Genomic DNA, 21,931 nt, shown 5'->3' with positions numbered 1-21,931 from the left:
AATTAGTTTTATCTATGGGAAAGTACTTCTCCGAAAATTTATGTTGAAGTTGGGCCTAAGTCGTGATGGAATTTGGCTCTAAAGAATTCAACCAATGTTTGGTCATATCCTTGAGTGAAAAAGGGAATAATCTTAACCTTAGGGCCTTATCTGTGAATTATTGGAGTTTCACAGTGGAACAGATCTCCAAAAACTCATCTAAATGGCAGTATAGGTCATCATAACCAAGGCCGTGAAAAGATGGGAGCATTTGAATGGTGCTAGGCTTGATTTCATTATGGGCTGCTGTAATGATTGGTGGCCTAATACAACATGGTGAAGCATATGCTGTGGAAGTGAAGTGTTCACTTAATTGTACGGTCTGAGCATGATTCTCTATTGGATCCATGAGTAAAGCAAGGTCGATTATTCTATTAGACTCGGAAGTTTGTTAGAGAGTTTGAAGTGTGTGCTCAATCTCAAGGTCAAGTGGAGCTAATAAGGAAGACAAGACCAACGCCCAAACACAAACTGTCACTAGATAACTTACAGTGGTAGCCAATATATTACAAACAGTTATTAGAAAAACTCACATATCTATAACGACAATGCTTTACTTATCAGCTGGTTAACACAAGGGTGCGCAAGTAGTCGAGATTAGCTTGTTGATTTAGCAGAGCGGATTACTTTTTGTAATTTTTTTTTTTATTTTTAAGCACTTGTGGGTTGTACACTATCCGTGTAGACAAGCGAAACCCTACACAAGTAAACACCAGCAAGAGAGAATAGTAAACCAAGAATTAAATCCTAAATTATAAATAAAAATAAAAATCACTATTGAATTAAACAACCATGCCAAAGTCCCCAGCAACGACGCCAAAAATTGATCAGTCGTTTTTCAATCAAAAATAAAGAACGAAACAAAACACTAATTCAGCAGAACAGTGGATTGTCCAAAAATTCATCGATTGTTCTTCTATAAAAAAATAAAGAACTAAGCAAAACACTAATTTAGTAGAACAATGGGTTGTTTAGGTATCATACCATGAGGACCTTGAGATGATTGTATGAACTCAATTGGTAATTTTTAATTTAATTTGAAGAAGAGATGAGGATTGATTTTTACTAATGAGAATTTAATTAAAACTAAAGTAATTAACAAAGAGAGATGTCTGAATATGGAGAGAGACTTAGGGTTCATTTGGTTTAGTTTTAGAATTATGATTTGAGCGTGGAGTTGTGTTTTGAGTTTTGAGTTTTAAGTTTTTTAATCATGATCTGAAAAGATTTGCTTAGTTATGAGTTTTGAAAATAGTTTTGGGATTATTTGTAATTTTTTTCAATTTTTTTTTATTGATTGATGTATAGAATGTGAGAGAATGTGAAAGGAGAGAGGAGAGATAAGAGACAAAAAGTATTTGATTGATTAATTAATAATAATAAAATAAATTAAAAAAAGAAGAGAGGGGTTTTGAAATTAATTTTGAGTTGTATTTTAAAAATATGTTTGGTTAACATGTTGTATCCAAATCATGATTTAAAACTAGAGTTGAATTTTGAAAAGTAAACCAAACGCTACCTTAGGATTTCGAATCCACCACTAATCACATATCATGTAATTAAAATATTCAATTCTAGTAAATCAATGGCTCAGATAATAATGATGTATTGTGGCTACAAGCCATGATATCATTGTCGCAAAGATGAGTATATTCAACACGCAGGAACAAATTATCTTCGATCGGCATGAATCGTCCACATCCACACTAACTATGATTGCGGCACTACTTGTCCCCCCAAAACATGACTCATCTCACACTTTGTACATACAAAAAGTAAATCTGTTATATGATTATGCATTCTCAATCACATAAATTGAATGAAAAGATTGTTTGAATAAAAGATCTAAAAACGATCATACAATGATTATCCAATACCAAAGAAAAACTAGAATTAAAATACAAAATTACAGGATACTTTATTAGAGTTTCATCTTAATCCTAAGAAGACATCTTAGCCACTCATGGAGAGATTGAATACTTCGAATATTGAAGAGAACACCATGGATTGATGATTGTTCTCCTTCTCTAGCTTCTAGCCGTTGTCTCTAGGGTTTTGGATCCCAAAACAAGTGCGCAAAACCTCTTTTTATCACCTCCAGTCAATCCTGAGTCAAAAACACGTGCATACAAAACGAGGCAAATTCTCTAGTGTAGTTTAAATATGCCAATCGAGCGAATCAACTCATAGGCGAAACATGATTCAAGGAAATCTGCTCGTGCAGAATGTGAATTCCGCTTGAGTGGATCTACTCAGTCGTGGATTTTTACTCTTTTTTCCTCTTTTTGTGATCTTTTCATCTTTGAAGTGATATTAACCTGAAGAGGAAGAAAAACACTTTCTTGTATCAAATATCATAAGTTAAAAGACTAAAAATATAAGCTAGGAAGCCTCAAAATGTAACATTTTTGCTCAGATCAACCAACATGAACTTCATCCAAACCACATCTACCAAAGTAGGGCTAACTATCTCGGTACTTGGCATCACCAAGACGCAAGCAAGCAAGAAAATAGATAGAGAAATCCGCCTACATTGCTGGAACTTCCAATCTCACCTACAAGTGAACTTATCAATCAATGTGATGATTGACAACTCACCATTTTGGATGCAAGCCTTGGATTCACCCAAAAGCAACCTACAGATATCTCCAAGCAACTTGGGATAGCCTACCAAGGAAGTCGGCTGCACCAAATCAACCTGTAGAGAGCATTCTAGCATAGTTTTTGAAAATCCTAAGTGATTCATGATTAGATCAAGATTTAAATATTCCAACTTCCAATCATTCAAAACACACAATCTAAATCATCAAGCACTTACGAAAGTGATTTAGATTGTTGTTTTCAAAATAAACAATAAATTGACACAAACAATTTTTACGTGGAAAAACCACAATTGAAGCACCTTCAATTGTGATAAAAAAACCAGGGGTGAAATGCCACTAATCAATCCACTACTAAAGAAAGAAAGATTACAAAGATAACTAACAAATTACCAACTCCAATTTGTCTTCAAACCTTCTGTAAATCTTTCACTAAGCTTTCGTCTCGGAATTAATTAACCTGAAGTTGAATCCAAAACTTCACTTGTCGAATCAACGACTACGCATAGTGTCAAACTCGTTTGAAACTCCACGTTTGAATCTCCGAAATCCAACGAAGAAGAATACTCTTGAATAGAACCAATCAACCTCCTTGATATGAGCTTATCAATACATGAGTCTAATACTAACTCAAATTATCAAGGAAAACTCACAAACACATTACAAAAGAAAACCTCAGAAAACCTTAAAGTATATCTCAAAACGTAATCCTAGTTTTAGACTAAAACTAGTACTTATAGAAATCTGGAACAGCGAAGCTCGCTCGAGCGAAGACTCTCTCGCAAGAGCGAGAAACTTATCATGTGTGTTTTCCATAAGTGGCTTAGCTCGAGCCACGCTACCTGCGCTCAAGCATACATTCATCCTTCTAAAGTTTTTTACAGACGCACTCTTCGCTCGAGCGAGCAACTCAAAACAAAAAGGAAATTTACCACTCAATAACTAGAGTTTGTTCATGGGATTGACAAGACTAAGGGACCTAACAATCTCCCCCTTTGTCAATTCCCGAACAAAACTTTCTAACATAATTTCCTAACATTCTAACACAATTTCCTAGAGAACAAATGTACTAACTAAACACACCAACTCAAAGAAAAACAACTACCAAACCAATCTTGATGGAAAGCTGCAAAACTGAAAATGTAGAGAATTGATATTCAATATCAGAACCCATCAAGACATAATAAACTAATACTCCAAAAAGAAAATATCCCATACAAAACTAGTCCAATGCTGCCTGCAAAAGCCACCATAAGTATGCAAAAACAACATATATCCCATATATTCCCCATCAAAATATATACCCCCCAAAAAGTAACCAAAAGTAACCAATACTCCCCCTTTTTGTCCAGGAGTGACAAAAGACACAAGTAGATATAAACCAAAAAAAAAACTGTCCAAAAACCACATAGGCCAAATACTGTCAAGAACTAGGAGTCTGATGGAGGGGGCTGTTGCATCTGGAGTAATGAAAGAATCTGGGCGAGCATCGTGATCTGCTGATCGAGACGACCATCAAATGTATCCATCCGAGCATCCAACTGATCAAGCCAGTGCGTGACTGACTGCTCAAACTGTTACAGCTGGCCACGAAATAAACGCAGACGCATCTCAGGCATCTCAGGTGCATCAGCAGAGGCTGCATCAAACTCCGCCTCCTCAGCAAGGGGATCATCACCTGTATCAGACACTCCAGATACCCCGACTCCCGACACACACCCCGGACATGAGCCTGACTCTGTGAGACCGTCAACTTAGTAATGGGTTTAATAGGAGAAGCAAACTCATCGTCATCATAGGTAGGAACTCCAAGAGAAGTAAGAAAGCGAGTGAGAAAACACCCATAAAGAAGGCCTAAGGACTTACGTCCTTCAAAAATAGAGATCATTTTTGTGACAATCATTGCGGGTAAGTCAATGGGTAGACGATGATCAATGCAATATAACACATACCCTTGATCTTGGGTAATGTGGAAGGAATGAGTGGTCACATGAATATTAGCACAAACAATGAGGTTGGGAAAATGAAAACAAGGTAGAAGCTCATTTTGTTGAATGAGCGCCCCGGCAATCCAAGTCCAGGAAAAACCATAAAGTTCAGTGGCAACTCGGTCAAAATCGACACCAGTACGAGTAAGAAGAGAAAAATGAAAATTTGGGACTTCTAGAAGACTAAGAAACAATCGAAAAACATCGCCTGTGATGTCTAAAGATTGCTTCCTAACCCAAGTGCTAAATGATGAAGGAATTTCTTTGCGAATAGAGTGCATGTTACAATAGAACTCACGAATAAGACTAAGATTTTGAGGCCTTAAGAACTTCAACACCTGATCACCCCGTAAGGAATCAAACAATGGACGAATTGGTAGCAACTCAAATGCACTAGGGAGGACATTTCTTTCAAGATGGACTTTCCTAGTGGCATAAAATTCCCTAAACAGTTTGGATTTCTGTTTGGATTCAAACTTGTCAGTGTTGAAATTGGGATGGGTAACGATAGTCTTACGACGTTTGGAAGGCTCACCCATGACTGACCACTGAAGAAGTGATGACATCCACACGAAGCCACACAACCAACCACAACACAAGGTAGCCAATGACAATATTAGAAACCCCCCCCCCCTTAAAAAAAAAAAAAAAAAACAAAAACAAAACAAAACAAAACAAAACAAAACAAAAGTAACCATTAAAACACCATTAGTCCAATATTGTTAGAAAATGAAACACAAAACTGTAGCAGAATATCAATGTTATGAAAAACAGAACCAGGGTAAAGGTCAATAGAAACAGATGTACCAATAAGAGAATAAACATTAATTCAATGTACTAAGACCACATTAACATATGAAGCATAGGACAATATATATAAACAAATAAAATAAATCCCCAATTTAAACCCTAGCAAAAATGTTCCAAACCACTAAACCAAGATGCAAGAGAGGGACACAAAAACATCATGAGACAACCAAAATCAACAATGAAGAACCCTAGACATTATGGATAAACCATAGCAAACACTAAGACACACTAAGGACGAGAAGAAAAAACAAGAGAAAAAAAAAAGAAATCTTACCTGATAAATGATAATGCAAGATGGATGAAGATATATGCCCCAAAAAACGAGTGAAACCCAAGGGATGAACAACAATGGAAGTGAAATTGCCCAACAATCAAAACAAAAGGGGCAAATCTGAAGTGAAGAGACGCAATAGCAGTATTTAAACCACGACAGGTCGCTCGAGCGAATACTCTCTCGCTCGAGCGAAGACACTTATGCGCACGAGGTCGCTCGAGCTAAGATTTTGTCACTCGAGCCAAAAAAATACGCTCTCAGGTCAAAGCCAATAGCAAACGCACGCTCGAGTGAACACTCCCTCACTCGACCGAAGAAGAAACAAAAGAAAAAAGAAGAAAAAAACTTTTTGAGCAAAAATCAAATACTCACCCTATGAAGTGAAACTTGAAAACAAAGGAAGTGAGTATAATAGCATGAAGGTGACACTAAGATGAAATAATCTACAAACCATGAAAACCACAAACTTGTAATTTTGTCAATATGAAGCAAATAATCATGAGCAAATCAGATAAAATATAATCAATGATCATAAGCTACATGAGAATGTACAACTCAGAAACCAACATGAGAGCTCACAAAATGAAAGTGTGTGTGTGCAATCCATGAGACGCCACAGAGCTAGAGTTAATCCTTGTAGTGATCGGATGGCTGGACCTCCGGCAAGAGTAACTAAACAGCACAGAGAAAAGTCAAACCATTAGGAATCACGGGATATTTGTTGAGTATTTGCGAAGGCTCCCCTCAATCAATGATTCCTTTTATTTTTTTTCTTTTTTTCTTTTTTTAAACTTTTCTTTCTTGTGGGCACTCACTGGTGGAATGCACGCTCAAGAGTATGGAGACCAAACCAGAGAAGAATGAAATCAAAAAGGATGGCCTGGTTGGTGCCTCTGAGGTAGCCTTTTCCTAATGCTCGGACTTCAATGAACTGAGAGAGAAACCGTAGAAGTAAAAAAAGATGGTAGATGGTTAAGAGACTCAACAACACCTATGATATACTAGTATAGGTCAATTTCTCTGATAAAGTACAAGAAACACTGTTAGTGGTCCATAGAGAACTTTGATCACTTGTGCGGAAACCCCTACAACAGTTTATGTCAAGGATGTGTACAGAATGAGATCATGAAGTTAATGAGTATGGGCATTCAGAATGAGCTGTGAATAAAGAAGAATGAGATCTTGTAAGCAGCATGAGCAGTGTTCATATAAATTTTGATACAAAGATAACAGGAATCAATGACTATGAGATTATAGCATCCAAGCACACATAAAGTAATCACTCACTCCCCCTCAAGTAACAGGTAACACCCTAGTGACTGAGCACGACACCCAAGGTCTTTCTAAGGAACTCAAACTGGAGAAGATCAAGGGGTTTTGTAAAAATATCAACTTTTTGATGCTCAGTCGGTACATGTTCAAGAACAACAAGACCTTCTTCCACTAAGTCTTGAATAAAATGGTGACGAATGTCAATGTGTTTGGTGCGAGAGTGTTGGACAGGATTTTTTGAAATGTTTATGGCACTTGTGTTATCATAGAAAAGAGTGAGAGTGTTCTGATCTATCCCATAATCATGAAGTATTTGCTTCATCCACAACATTTGTGCACAACAACTCCCTGCAGCAATGTACTCAGCATCAGCAGTCAAAAGAGAGATGGCATTTTGTTTTTTACTATGCCATGAAACCAAATTATTCCTAAGGTAAAAACACCCCCCATATGTACTCTTCCTATCATCAGCACACCTTGCCCAATCGGTATCAGAAAAACCAGTAATTTCAACTGTAGTATCAGTAGTAAACCAAACCCCATACCCAATATCCCATTAACATATTTAATGATGCGTTTGACCACAAGAATATGAGACTCTTTAGGACTGGCTTGGTAACGGGCACAAACACCTACACTGAATATCAGGATGACTGGCTATGAGGTAAAGAAGACTCCCTATCATACTCCTATAAAGGGTAGGATCAACATCCATACCACAGGAATCTTTGGACAGGTGAAGACTGGTGCTCATGGGAGTGCGTGCATGTTTGGCAAACTCAAGACCAAACTTCGACACAAGATTTTTGGCATACTTAGTCTGAGAAACAAACATACCCAAAGGAGACTATTTAATTTGAAGACCTAAGAAATAAGACAACTCTCCCATCATGCTCATCTCAAACTCATGTGTCATGCAATCCAAAAAATATTTCACAAGATGATCAACAGTGGATCCAAACACAATGTCATCAACATAAATTTGAGCAACAAGAAAATGAGACTTAGTATGTTTCACAAATAAAGTCTTATCAACACTACCCCTCTGAAATTCATTATCAAGAAGAAAGGTAGTAAGTCTATCATACCAAGCCCAAGGGGCTTGTTTCAACCCATACAAAGCCTTGTCTAACTTGTAGACATGGTTTGGACATTTAGGGTCTTCAAACCCTTTTGGTTTCTCCACATAAGCCTCTTCTTTCAAGTACCCATTCAGAAAGGCACTTTTTACATCCATTTGATACAATTTGAAACCAAGAAAACATGCAACACCAAGTAAAATACGAATAGATTCGAGACGTGAAATTGGGGCAAACGTCTCATCATAGGCAACACCCTCTACTTGTGTGCAGCCTTGAGCAACCAACCTGGCTTTATTTCTAACCACAACACCATTCTCATCAGATTTATTTTTAAAGATCCACTTGGTACCTATCACATTCATGTCTCTAGGTCTGGGAACTAAAGTCCAAACATTGTTACGTTCAAATTGACCTAATTCTTCACGCATAGCATTGACCCAACTATCACCTAGTAAGACCTCTTTAATATTCTTAGGTTGAATTAATGAAACATAACACATATGAGATACCTCATCCTGAATCTGTCTTCGGGTTTTCATTCGATCCGATACATTTCCAATCACCTGTTGAGCTGGATGATTCAGTTTCACCCTTGCTGATGGTTTGAACTCAGGACTTGCGGTGACAGAAGCATCAGGAGTGGTGTCTCTCTGTGCACTCTTTGGACTCTGACTTACTTATGAGGATGGTGCTGTCTGAACTTCTTGTGCTTGGACCTCAGCTTCTCTTTGACTTTGTGGTTCAGTATCCAGGATTAGAGACTCACTATTGTCATCCTCATTTGTCAATGGAGTAGGGGAATCTGTGTCATCTATAACCACATTGATTGATTCCAATAAAGAAGAAGTTCGTAGGTTATAGACTCGAAAAGCCCTACTAGTGGTTGAATACCCTAGAAAAATACCTTCATCACTTCGGGAGTCAAATTTGCCCAAAGGCTCTCTATCTTTGAAAATGTAACACTTACTCCCAAAAGTTTTGAGGTATTTTACATTAGGTTTCAGTCCCTTCCACAATTCATATGGTGTTTGTAAAGTGTCGGGCCTTAAATACACGCGATTCATGACATAAACAGTAGTATTTAGGGCTTCAGCCCAAAACTTTGAAGGAAGTTTCTTATTAAGGAACATGACCCTAGCCAGTTCTTGAAAAACTCTGTTCTTCCTCTCAACCACTCCATTTTGTTGTGGAGTAATAGGTGTAGAAAATTCATGCTTAATTCCATGCATATCACAAAAATCCGAAAACAAACTATTTTCAAACTCACGACCATGATTAGTTCGGATTCTTATGATACGCCCAATGGAAACACCCTGTTCATTTTGGATTTTAAGGACTAAGGCATGGAAAGCATCAAACGTATCATATTTTTCCCTTAAATAATTTACCCATGAAAATCGAGTAAAATCATCAACAGTTAAAAAAATATATCTTTTACCTCTAATGCTTTTAGTGCGAGTAGGTCCCATTAAGTCCATGTGAACCAATTTAAAAGGACATTTGGTTGGAAAGCTGTTCACCTTTTTATGAGGGGCACGGGTTTGCTTCCCAAGTTGACATGGTCCACACACATGATTCAGATTCTTACACAGTTTAGGTACTCCTCTCACAAGCTCTTTGTTGGCTATCTTAGTTAGGTCTTTCAAATTCATGTGACCTAATCTTTGATGCCACAAATCAATGTTACTTATGATGGCTGAGTGACATGTGAGATCATTAGTAGTAACAATCCCATAGCAGTTATCAGATGTGCAAACCCTATGCAAGACAGTATTTCCCTTTTTATCCAAAATTTCACATTTACTTTTTGAAAACAATACTTCATGGTGGGAATCACACATTTGACTGATGCTCAAAAGATTTGCTTTAAGACCATCAACAAGTAACGCATTTTCAAGCTTGGGAAGACCAGCAACACTTATAGAGCCCTTACCAATGACTCTAGAAGTGCCACCATCTCCAAAGGTAACAATTCCACCTTCATATTTTTTAAGAGAGGTGAAGTAGGATTTGTCACCTGACATGTGACAAGAGCACCCACTATCAACATACCACATGTGTGAGTCACTTGCTTTTAGAGCAGTGTGAACAACTAAACAAGTCAAATTATCTTTTCTCACCCAAATCTTTTTGGTCTTAACAAAATCAGGTCTGGCGATCATGGTAAATATCTTGGCGTTGTGAACACCCTCATGAATCTTGGTATTCTGCCTAGACATGTAAGGTTGTCTCCTAACCCAAAAAATAATCGAATTTCTACCCTTTTGAGACACCTTACCAAACAATTCAAAGCAATAAGGACGAATGTGGCTATACCTACCACAATGATGACAAATAAAAACAGGTTTTACCTCCCTTTTGTTGATCTTACCCCCTATAGGTAGATGAAGAGAGGGATCACCCTGGTCTACCTTCAGCTTTCCTTTTGCATGAGTCTTCAGGTCATGTGATGTAGAGGCTTGTCCCTTGTGAGCTGTCACACCATAGCCTAGCCCACTTTGTCACCACCCATTTGTTGAGACCCGAGGATGTCTTCTAATGATTTGGAACCTTTGTTCCACATGGCAATTGTGGCTCTAGCAATTTGGAGTTCTTCATCTTTATGACAAACCATCTGTTCCAATGTAGCTTGTGACATCTCAAGGCTTTCAAGCTTCTCTTCATATGTGGAGTACACTTTCAGGAATTCATTCCTTTCAGTTTCACATGATAGAAGTTTCCCACATAGGTCTTGCCTGTCACTAGAGATCTTGATGACATTCTGCTTTGCTATTACAAGTTCTCCTTTTAGCTTGACATTCTCGCTTTCACATGCTTTGAGCTTGAGAGTAAGTTTGTCATTGATCTTGGACAAATTCAGAGATTCATCGTAAAGCTTTTCGTAAGCTTATTGTAGATCATCACCATTAATCTCATCATTGTCTTCGGATGTTTCATCATCTTCTTTTTGCTCCTCATTCTCCTTGGCCTCATCTAGTCGAGCAACTAAGGCAGGAAAGGTGATTGATGGTGGTGAAGATGAATCTCCTCTTTCATGGTATTGGCTCAGAATGTCCCATGCATCTTTAGCTTTTGTGCAGTGAGCAACCCATTGTTGTTCTTCATCAGAAATTGCTCCACGAATAGTAATCAGAACTCTCGGATTGCTCAGATTGTCAGCACTTTCAACATCCTATTCAATGGCTTGCCAGCCTTCTGGGTCAAAAGCTCTTAGAAACGCCCTCATTCTGATCTTCCAATACAAGTAATTACTCCCATCGAAGGTGGAAGCATGATGCAGATTCTGACCATGAGCAAATTCTACTGGCTTCGGAAGAGGTTGTGTGAAAGTGGACCAAAATGCCATAAAAGCACTATCCCCGTCTTTACCAAATTCAATTTCTTCGGGTTGTTACTCCGGCCCGCTTTCATCATCCCAAGTCACTGTGTAGACTTTCTTCTGATTCTTTTTCGAAGGACATTCAAGGGCAATATCTCCAAACCCTTGACATTCATAACACTTGACCCCTTGCCCCTTTACAATCTTCTTTTCAGTTTTTGGAGCAAGTTTTGGTGGAAAAGTTTTGGGTTTATCATTATTCTTGCCTTTTGAAATAGGGTCTCTGAAATTAGGCTTCTTTTTCTTTAAATTTTTTTTGAACTGTTTAGTAAACATAGCTGTCATCTCAAACTCTAAGTCAAACTCAGTCTCAGGAGTTTTTGCAGTCTCATGGGCACTAGTGAAAGCCACACTATCTTTTATTTTTTCTTAGAAATCTGGTGGGCTTCATAAGTCTACAAGTTTCCAACCAACTGATCAAGCTTAAGGGTATCAACATTCTGAGCCTCCTCAATGGCTATCACTTTTGATTGCAACCTCTCAGGTAATGACCTCTAAATTTTTCCGACAACTTTAGCTTCAGGGATTTTTTCACCGAGTGTGAAACAGGAATTCGCGATGTCACTAAGCTTAGCATAGAAATCATCAAACGTCTCATCATCACGTATAAAAAGGGTTTCAAAGGCAGAGGTGAGACGTTGAAGTTTTGACATTTTGACAGAAGTAGTACCTTCATGAATTGTTTCAAGAATGTCTCAAGCCTCTTTTGCTACCTCACACGTGGAGATATGACGAAACTCTTCAGGTGTGACAAAGCAAAAAAAGGAATTGAGAGCCTTACTGTTCCAACTCGAGTTTTGATAATCGGTTGTGTCCCATTTGTGTAGGGGTTTGGGAATATCAATACCATCAATGGTGACAATAGGTTCACTCCACCCATAGATCACGCAGTGCCAAACTTTCTCATCGATGGATTTTAAAAACACTCTCATACGAGCTTTCCAATAAGAATAGTTTGTACAATCAAGTAATGGAGGTCTATGGGTCGAGTTACCTTCACGAATTCAATCTATATCACCAATCACACAAAATCACACTCCTATAGTTTTGATAAAAACAAAGAGTGACCTGCTCTGATACCAATTGAAAATCCTAAGTGATTCGTGATTAGATCAAGATTTAAATATTCCAACTTCCAATCATTCAAAACACACAATCTAAATCATCAACACTTACGAAAGTGATTTAGATTGTTGTTTTCGAAATAAACAATAAATCGATACAAACGATTTTTACGTAGAAAAGCCACAATTGAAGAACCTTCAATTGTGATAAAAAAAACCACGGGCGAAACACCACTAATCAACCCACTATTGAAGAAAGAAAGATTACAAAGATGACAAACAAATTACCAACCACATCCAATTTGTCTTCAAACCTTTTGTAAATCTTTCACCAAGCCTTCATCTCAGAATTGATTAACCTGAAGTTGAATCCATAACTTCACTTGTCGAATCAACGACTACACACAGTGTCAAACTCCTTTGAAACTCCACGTTTGAATCTCCGGAATCCACCGAAGAAGAATACTCTTGAATATAACCAATCAACCTCCTTAATACGTGCTTATCAATACATTAGTTTAATACTAACTCAAATTATCAAGGAAAACTTACGAAAACACTACAAAAGAAAATCTTAGAAAACCTTAAAGTAGATCTCAAAACGTAATCCTAGTTTTGGACTAAAACTAGTACTTATAGAAATCTAGAACAACAAAGCTCGCTCGAGCAAAGACTCTCTCGCTCGAGCGAGAAACTTAACACGTGTTTTTTCCATAAGTGGCTTTGCTCGAGCCACGCTACCTGCGCTCTAGCGCACATTCATCCTTCTCAGGTTTTTTACAGACGCACTCTTCACTCGAGCGAGGACTCCTTCGCTCGAGCGAGCAACTCAAAACAGAAAGGAAATTTACAACTCAATAACTCAAGTTTGTTCGTGGGATTGACAAGACTAAGGGACCTAACAGTTTTGAATTCCTCAAAAGTAAGGCAAAGTTCTTATCGGAATGCATGAATGCTTGGCCTGGCAATTTGGCAGTTTAAGCCTAGTAACAACACAGTGTTTTGAGAGCAATGGGGCATTCCAATATCAATTTTAGAGCCTTGCTTTTCAATTTAGTTGGTTATGATGTTTGTATAGCTTTTTCAAGTTGTAAGTTTCACTTCTCTTTTTTGAATTTATAAAGAGTCATTGTCAGATTCAATAGTAAAGTGCATGTTTAATGAAAAGGAATTGGAAAATTGGACAAAAAGATAGATTTTTTTCCATACATTATGAATTCTGAACTGTACAAAAGTTTTACAAAAATATGAGGACATCCCCCAAAGCATATATAACGGTTTATCAAAATGGAAGAAAAATACAAAAGTGAAAAGAAAAAATCCTAAGGCAATAGGAAGTGGAACCCTAACAAAACCCGGGGGATCATCATCGTCGTCATCCTAGCTACTACTGGCAGACTCATAGTCATCATCTAAACTGCCTCTCCTAGTCGCATGGGATGTAGATGCACAGACAGGCTGGCACCCTGCAAAAAAAAAAAAAAAAAAAAAAGAACTCGGAATTTGCCAGGATTACAGAATGGTTGGAATCATCAAATAGAATGAAGAGTAAGTTACTTGAATCAGGCCATGGACATCTGTAACATACTCTCGGATCAGCACCATCATGCCTGATAGTGTCCTATAGCTGCTTTCGAAATGCTCACAAGAGACCTGTATTAGAAATGGGGATCAGGATCAATACAGTTACCAGGCAAAGACAAGATACAAAGATAGAAAAGATAAAATGGAGAAAGTACCTGCTTTACTCCAATAGATATATGGAAAAGTACTATGGTCGGCATAGGAGTGGCCATTGCCACTATGTTACCAGCTGGCACCATCATTGAAAAAAGATGGTTATCACTGGCAAGCACTTCTTAAGTTAGCACACGTATGGCCCTCATTCCTTGCACGTGTGGCAAACCATTTTACCCGCGAGTGACCTCCCAAGGCATTGACACATCCAAAACTCAAGCTCAAGCATCAGTACACCTTTTAAGGCACATCATTATATAAGAAATTCAATTCCATGTCACTGCATCACACTAGCCCATGAATCACATGGCATTAATAAATTTTGGCAAACACTTGACACCACCCTGGTAAATTTTGGCATACACTTGGCACCACTTGGTAAATCTTGTCATGTGGTAAATCTTGGTAAATACTTGGCGCCACACGATACATTTTGGCAAACACTTTGCAAACTTGGCACCACACGACAAACTTTGGCATACACTTGGCACCATTTAATACGTTTTGGCAAAATATTTCGCATCACTTAGTACATCTTGGAAATTTTGGAACCACTTGGCACCTGATAAACCCCACACCTTGCCGATGCGAGTGTGGAATTGCGACACCCCAAATTTTGATAATATAATACAACGATACACCGGGGTTTAACTAGTGGATACATATCATTTTTAAGCACAAAATATAAATAATTACACTAAAAAAATATTAATAATAGTTACAGATAAAATTCCTTAAGTCTTTAAATACAGTTCAGTTCCATGATATAAAAAGATTATCCAAAATACAAGAAATATAAAATCTAATCTCTAAGGCAACCATGGTTCCGCAAAGCGTTTAGGGGTTTCATTCTCGGTGTAAAACTTGCCTTCACCTGGCATAAAACACCATGAGTTTGGAATACCCAGTAAACACACACACCCCGACCCTTTTCCCATTCCAAATACACAAGTAACGTAACGGCACGATCATAACATACAGCGAAAGCAATAATTAAGCAGAGCTTATAATTAAATTTCAGTTCTCATGAATATTAGTCAATTTTAGTTAGTTCTAGGCAACTCCCCAGGGAATGTCATTCCTACCCTACCACTGACACTGGCCATGGGCAATTTTGACTCCCCCTTGCTTAATATAATACCAATGTGTCGCTTACTGCATAACCACCAGTGCATCGCTTATCACACAATTACCAGTGATGCCCACGCACCTAGGTTATATACCCCAGTGGTGACATCACAGTTTACCCAAAGGGAACGGGCTTCCAAGGATAGTCTCTCTGTGTGAGACCCTCACTGCCACCCTTATGCCTCCCATTTAAGCAGCTAGAATACCTCCCATGCCATGTTAGGGTTCGAAAACACACTTGTACAAGACTTCACAGAAATGGAACACATTTCACTATATCATACTCTTAAATCCATCGTTCATTATCTCATAAAATTTAATACAATGGTCGCAACCCATTACCATCCCATTTGATTTCCCCTTTATTAAGTGCATTATGTTCTCAGTTATAGCAAAACAAGGTTAGTATAATTATGAATCCAAACTAAACAACAAGTAATTTATTCATGGTAAGGCAAATTCAAAATTTATCATAGATTACATATCGAGACTAAAACATTCAAGAAACATAGAATATAAGAGTTGCAAATCAAATAAGAGCATATTAACACAAATTTCCAGATTTCCAAATTTGAACCAGTTTGAAAATAATTATGAAAAAAATACTTCTATTAGTCATAAGTACCTGGCCTCATGTGAGTTTGTAGATAAATAAGTCTAGTTTCAAACTCAATTTACGAAAGTAGGATAGGTATTTTAGATTTTAAGATAATTTAGAATTACCAAGATCTATCCAGATTCGTTGACCGTTACGTAAATCGGTTTTTCTCTCAAACCCCTCACTCTCTTGAGTTAAAACAAATTTTAGTTAAAATATAACACCAAGATTAAGATTTTGACATAAAACTGGACTCAAGATTATTTTTTTGGAATTTTATAAAAATAGAGAAAGTTGACTATTTTTCTAGTTCAGTGAGTAACAAATTAGAAAAATTGTTTAGGTTATAAAATATATCCTTAGGTTCTACCAAAATTATCACATACTGTAAACATACCAAATATTACACCATAAAATAGATTTTGAGTTTATAGAGTTTTGATAGGAAAATAAATTCAAGAGAGTGAAAGGATTTGCTGTTGGAAATTTAAGAAAGAAAAAGAAGCATATCATTTTTTGATTAATACACATTTACACAAGAGCGTAGGCCTAGACTACAACATATATATATATATATATAAAGACCATGTATTAGGAAGGGAAAAACAAGTGGTAAAAGAACTTGAGAGAATAGATGATGTAGGTTTACCTTTGTTGTACAAGACTCAACACAATTCTTCTTCTTTTTTCTTCTCTTCTCTCTCTCTCTCTCTCCCTCTCTCTTTTTTTTTTCCAAGATCACTCTCTCTCACTCCTCTAGTGCATGGGTAAAAAATGTGTAAAATAAGGGGGGAGAAGTGTGCATATATATATAGAAGGATTGGGAGGTTTCTTAGGGACCAAGTTATGTAAGTGTAATTTGTCAAAGTTGCCATCAAGGCCCTTTCATCCATCACATGGCCAACAATTTGGGCTCCAAGAAATATATATATATATATATATATAAGATATTTTTATTTATAAACATAAAATAATAGGCATAAGTAAATTAATTAAGAAAGTACTACAATTAAGGTTTGGAATGAAATAAAATAGAAGTATATAGGGACCAAGTCTAAATTTATGAAACATTGATATTTATTATACAATATACTAACATTAGAAAATAGTTAAAATAATAAATTTGGGTCCCACTAAATTAAAGCGGAAACAAAGGCGAGAAACCGAGCAAAAGTGGCATTACCGAGAATTAAGATTTTAAAGTGATTAATCTATAATTATAGGGTCTAATAATTAATAATAGGATTTAAAAGATGATTATTAATCTACAGGATCGATTAGGGTTTACTCGAATTAATCCGCAATGTTTCCCAATTCTAGGGTTTAAAACGCTATTAAGCGAAAATTCAAGGGCTTTATTGAAACAAACTCAAGGTTAGGGATTTAATGGTAATTACAAAAATTAGGGTCTCTTCAACCTATCCCCCTTAAAGAAATTTCGTCCTCGAAATTTTAAGCCATCGAAAAGTTATGGATAATTTACCCGCATTGCCTCATTGTGCTTCCAGGTAGATTCAATCAACGTATTTTAATCATTTTTTTTCCGCAAAAATTATAAACTACTCATTGTATTGGTAATGATCTCGTTGCTTCATTGTGAAAACCCTTGTTGCCAATTTCTAATGTGGTAGTCCACGTACTCACTATGAATGTATCATGATGATCATTCTCTAGGTTTTTGGTGTCATTACACTCATTGATTTGTGGTAACTAGGGAAGTTGGTCTATCCCCCTTAAACAATAAAAGCGTCCTAATGAATGTGTAACTCATCTCATTCTTTTGGTTGGCACCGATCACGATTGGTGTACAAATGATCAATCTGTGTCCAAGATTATTTTAGAGTTGGACCTATTCATGCCTTGGAGATTGAAAATCAAAAGCACAAACAATTCTTAAAGGTTTGCATCCACATAGCAGATACGAAAGAATACGATGAATAAAGCATGTACTCAAGAGTTCTAAAACTATATTAACAAAACGAAATTTACATCGTCTATACTCATTTTACAAAAGGTCATCCAAAAGAGTTATAACTAATATCCTAGTTACGTTTTTCCTGAGTTAGCCATGGCTCGTATTGCGGTTCCTTGGGTTCATATGTGGTGTACTGCTCTTCTTCAAGATACTGCTTAGTGAGATGTTCCTTTTCCTCTCTTTGAAGGCAAATATTCTGCCTATTGCCCTTTGATTGGTAAATGGTCCAGATTTCTGATTGCTCTCTGCCTTGTAATTTTGTTGCCTAGTAGCTCCCGACTTAGTTACCCATGGTTACTGTCTGCCAATAACATGCGAATTTGTTCCCGAGTGCTCTTCTCGATTTTTGGCCAGTTGGGTGCATTCAAACCACCTGTGTCCCATCTGTTGACAATGCTAGCACTGGATCAACCCAGCTGGTCCTGTCTGAAAACACTCCTTCAGATTTTGCAACTGCGATTGTTGGGGTTGTTAGGGTTCCCTCGAATACGGCTTTTGTGCTGCATGCCTTCGAATATTTCTTTCCAGTCCCACAATGGATTGATTGTTTTCTTTCCTTAAACTCTAAATCCTCTTGGAATTTGCCACCTCCCGTTCTGAATCAGGTGCTGTGTCAACCACATCTGCAAAAGTGGGAAGTCGCATGGGAAAAACTCTTCCTCGAATTGTAGGGTCTAAACCGCATTCAAATTTCTGTGTTTTGTCTTCATCGTTTGCTACGTATCGAGTCGCATAACGCGCCAACTCCTCAAACTTTGCCACGTATTGGGTCACCGTCATTGTGCCTTGTTCTAGGTTCTGAAATTCACGAATTCTTTCTTGTTTGACTGTGTTAAGAAAGTACTTCCTCAAAAATAACTCCTTAAACTACGCCCATGTCATTGCGTTGATGTCCTTGGATTCCCGAATCAGGGCCCACCAATGATCTGCTTCCCTTTCTAGTTGGTAAACTGCTAGAGTAATCCTATCAATGTGTTCAGTTATTTCCATCGTGTTGAACATCTTTTTAATTTGTCGGATCCAGTTTTCAGTAATTTTAGGATCAGGTTCGCCAGTGAAGATCGGCGGTCTCTGTTTGCGAAACTCGGAGAATAGATATGTCCTCTCATTCTGACGTGTTCTCCTCAGCCTTCCAAATTCTTCCAAAATTTGATTTCTGACATTCCTGGGTAAGTAGGCAGCAGATGTAGGCGCGTGATTGTGATTGTTGATCCCGGGTGCCCTATTCCTATTTATATTGGCATCATCGTCATGATTGGTGACGTTGTTGTTGCCTATGTATTTGTTTACTCTTGTATGGTTCACCATCTGCCAAATGCGCAGTTAAGTGCAGGTTAGGGTTTTGTTAATGTGGTTAGTCAAGGAAATTACTAAAGTGAAATGCTCTACTCGAAACACAATACAAGTAACACTTAATAAGCACCTAAGGTAGTCTTACTCAACCATCGACACCATCACCACTCTTGGTCGCTCTGGGGCAACTACATGTTTCGGTTCGCTGATTAAACCTAACCTTTCCTTTCTTTATTATGAAATTCTAGTTCCACTGCCCTTATCTAAAAGGCTTTGTTCAGCACCTGGTACCAATACTAGAATCGTCGGCTCACGACTATATACTTTCACGAATCAACATTGCCATGCCCAAAATTCGAATAAACGTCCTAGGGTTGGTCGGGAAAATTTTAATTTTTGACATCTTCTAGTTTCTAGACTAAGTAGTGTTATCATAATGTAATATAGTTGATGGCAATGTTGTTTCTAATTGCAAGTCGAAATGCGTGGATAAGGGCTGAACCTAAGCTCTGATACCAAGTTGTGACACCCCAAATTTTGATAATATAATAAAACGATACACCGAGGTTTAACTAGCGGATACACATCATTTTTAAGCACAAAATACAAATAATTACACTAAAAAAATATTAATAATAGTTACAGATAAAATTCTTGAAGTCTTTAAATACAGATCAGTTCCTTGCTACAAAAAGATTATCCAAAATATAAGAAATATAAAATCTACTCTCTAAGGAAACCATGGTTCCGCAAAGCATTTAGGGGTTCCGTTCTCGGTGTAAAACTTGCCTTCACCTGGCATAAAACGCCATGAGCTTGGAATGCCTAGTAAACACACACACACCGACCCTTTTCCCGTTCCAAATACACAAGCAACGTAACGACACAATCATAACATATAGCGAAAGCAATAATTAAGCAGAGCTTATAATTAAATTTCAGTTCTCATCAAATATTATTTAATTTTAGTTAGTTCTGGACAGCTCCCCACGGAATGTCGTTCCTACCCAACCACTAACACAAGCCACCGACAATTCTGACTCCCCCTTGGTTAATACAATACCAATGCGTCGCTTACCGCATAACCACCAGTGATGCCCACGCACCTAGGTTGCATACCCGAGTGGTGACATCACGGTTTGCCCCAAGGGAACGGGCTTCCAGGGATACTCTCCCTGCGTGAAACCCTCACTGCCACCCTTATGCCTCTCATTTCCGTTAAGTAGCCAGAATACCTCCCGTGCCATGTTAGGGTTCGAAAACACACTTGCGCAAGACTTCACAAAAATGGAACACATTCCACTATATCATACTCTTGAATCCGTCGTTCATTATCTCATAAAATTTAATACAATGGTCGCAACTCATTACCATCCCATTTGATTTCCGCTTTATTAAGTGCATTATGTTCTTAATTATCGCAAAGCATGGTCAGTATAATCACGTATCCAAAATAAACAACAAGTAATTTATTCATGGTAAAGCAAATTCACAATTTATTATAGATTACATATAGAGACTAAAACATTCAAGAAACATAGAATATAAGAGTGGCAAACCAAATAAGAGCATAATAACACAAATTTCCAAATTTCTTGATTTGAACCAGTTTGAAAATAATTATGAAAAAAATACTTTTACTGGTCGTAAGTACCTGGCCTCATGTGAGTTTTTAGATAAATAAGTCTAGTTTCAAACTCAATTTACGAAAGTAGATAGGTATTTTAGATTTTAAGATAATTCAGAATTACCAAGATCTATCCAGATTCGTTGATTGTTACACAAATCGATTTTTCTCTCAAACCCCTCACTCTCTTGAGTTCAAACAAATTTTAGTTAAAGTATAACACCAAGATTAAGATTTTGACATAAAACTAGACTGAAGATTATTTTTCAGAAATTTTATAAAAATAGAGAAAGTTGACTGTTTTTCTAGTTCTGTGAGTAACAAACTTAGAAAAATTGTTTAGGTTATAAAAATATATCCTTAGGTCCTACCAAAATTATCACATACTCTAGACATACCAAATATTCACCATAAAAATTGATTTTGAGTTTATAGAGTTTTGATAGGAAAATAAATTCAAGAGAGTGAAAGGATTTGCTGCTGAAAATTTAAGAAAGAAAGAGAAGCATACCATTTCTTGATTAATACACATTTATACAAGAGTGTAGGCCTAGACTACAACATATATATATATATATATATATATAAAGAGCATGTATTAGGAGGGGCAAAACAAGTGGTAAAAGAACTTGAGAGAAGAGGTGATGTAGGTTTACCTTTGTTGTACAAGACTCAACACAATTCTTCTTTTTTTTCTTCTCTTCTCTCTGTCTCTCTCCCTCTCTCTTTTTTTTCCAAGATCACTCTCTCTCACTCCTCTAGTGCATGGCTGAAAAACGTGTAAAATGAGGGGGGAGAAGTGTGCATATATATATAAAAGGGTTGAGAGGTTTCCAAGGGACCAAGTTATGTAAGTGTAATTTGTCAAAATTGCCATCAAGGCCCTTTCATCCATCGCATGGCCAACAACTTGGGCTCCAAGAAATATATATATGTACACTACAGGAAATTAGGGATTTAACGGTGTTTAATTAATGACGTTTTGTTAAACGTCACTTTTTCTAATAATTAATGGCGTTTTTTAAACGTCGCATTTGATATGAATTAAAACGGCCCCGTTTTATG

General features: G+C 37.2%; 1 long non-coding RNA gene across 1 annotated transcript; it reads right to left on the bottom strand.

The window, feature by feature from the left end:
• Nucleotides 1-13,687: 13,687 nt before the first annotated feature.
• On the bottom strand, nucleotides 13,688-14,373 carry LOC145813741 (uncharacterized). The gene is made up of 2 exons (XR_014356984.1): nucleotides 14,066-14,373; nucleotides 13,688-13,974 (listed from the first exon to the last, which is right to left on the bottom strand). It is a non-coding gene; the product is annotated as an uncharacterized LOC145813741 (long non-coding RNA).
• Nucleotides 14,374-21,931: the final 7,558 nt, after the last annotated feature.

The sequence above is a fragment of the Camellia sinensis genome, chromosome 15 (assembly GCF_055761805.1).
Source record: "Camellia sinensis isolate YWXY chromosome 15, ASM5576180v1, whole genome shotgun sequence".
Taxonomy (NCBI): Eukaryota; Viridiplantae; Streptophyta; class Magnoliopsida; order Ericales; family Theaceae; genus Camellia; species Camellia sinensis.
This window is presented reverse-complemented; position numbering and strand designations above follow the sequence as displayed.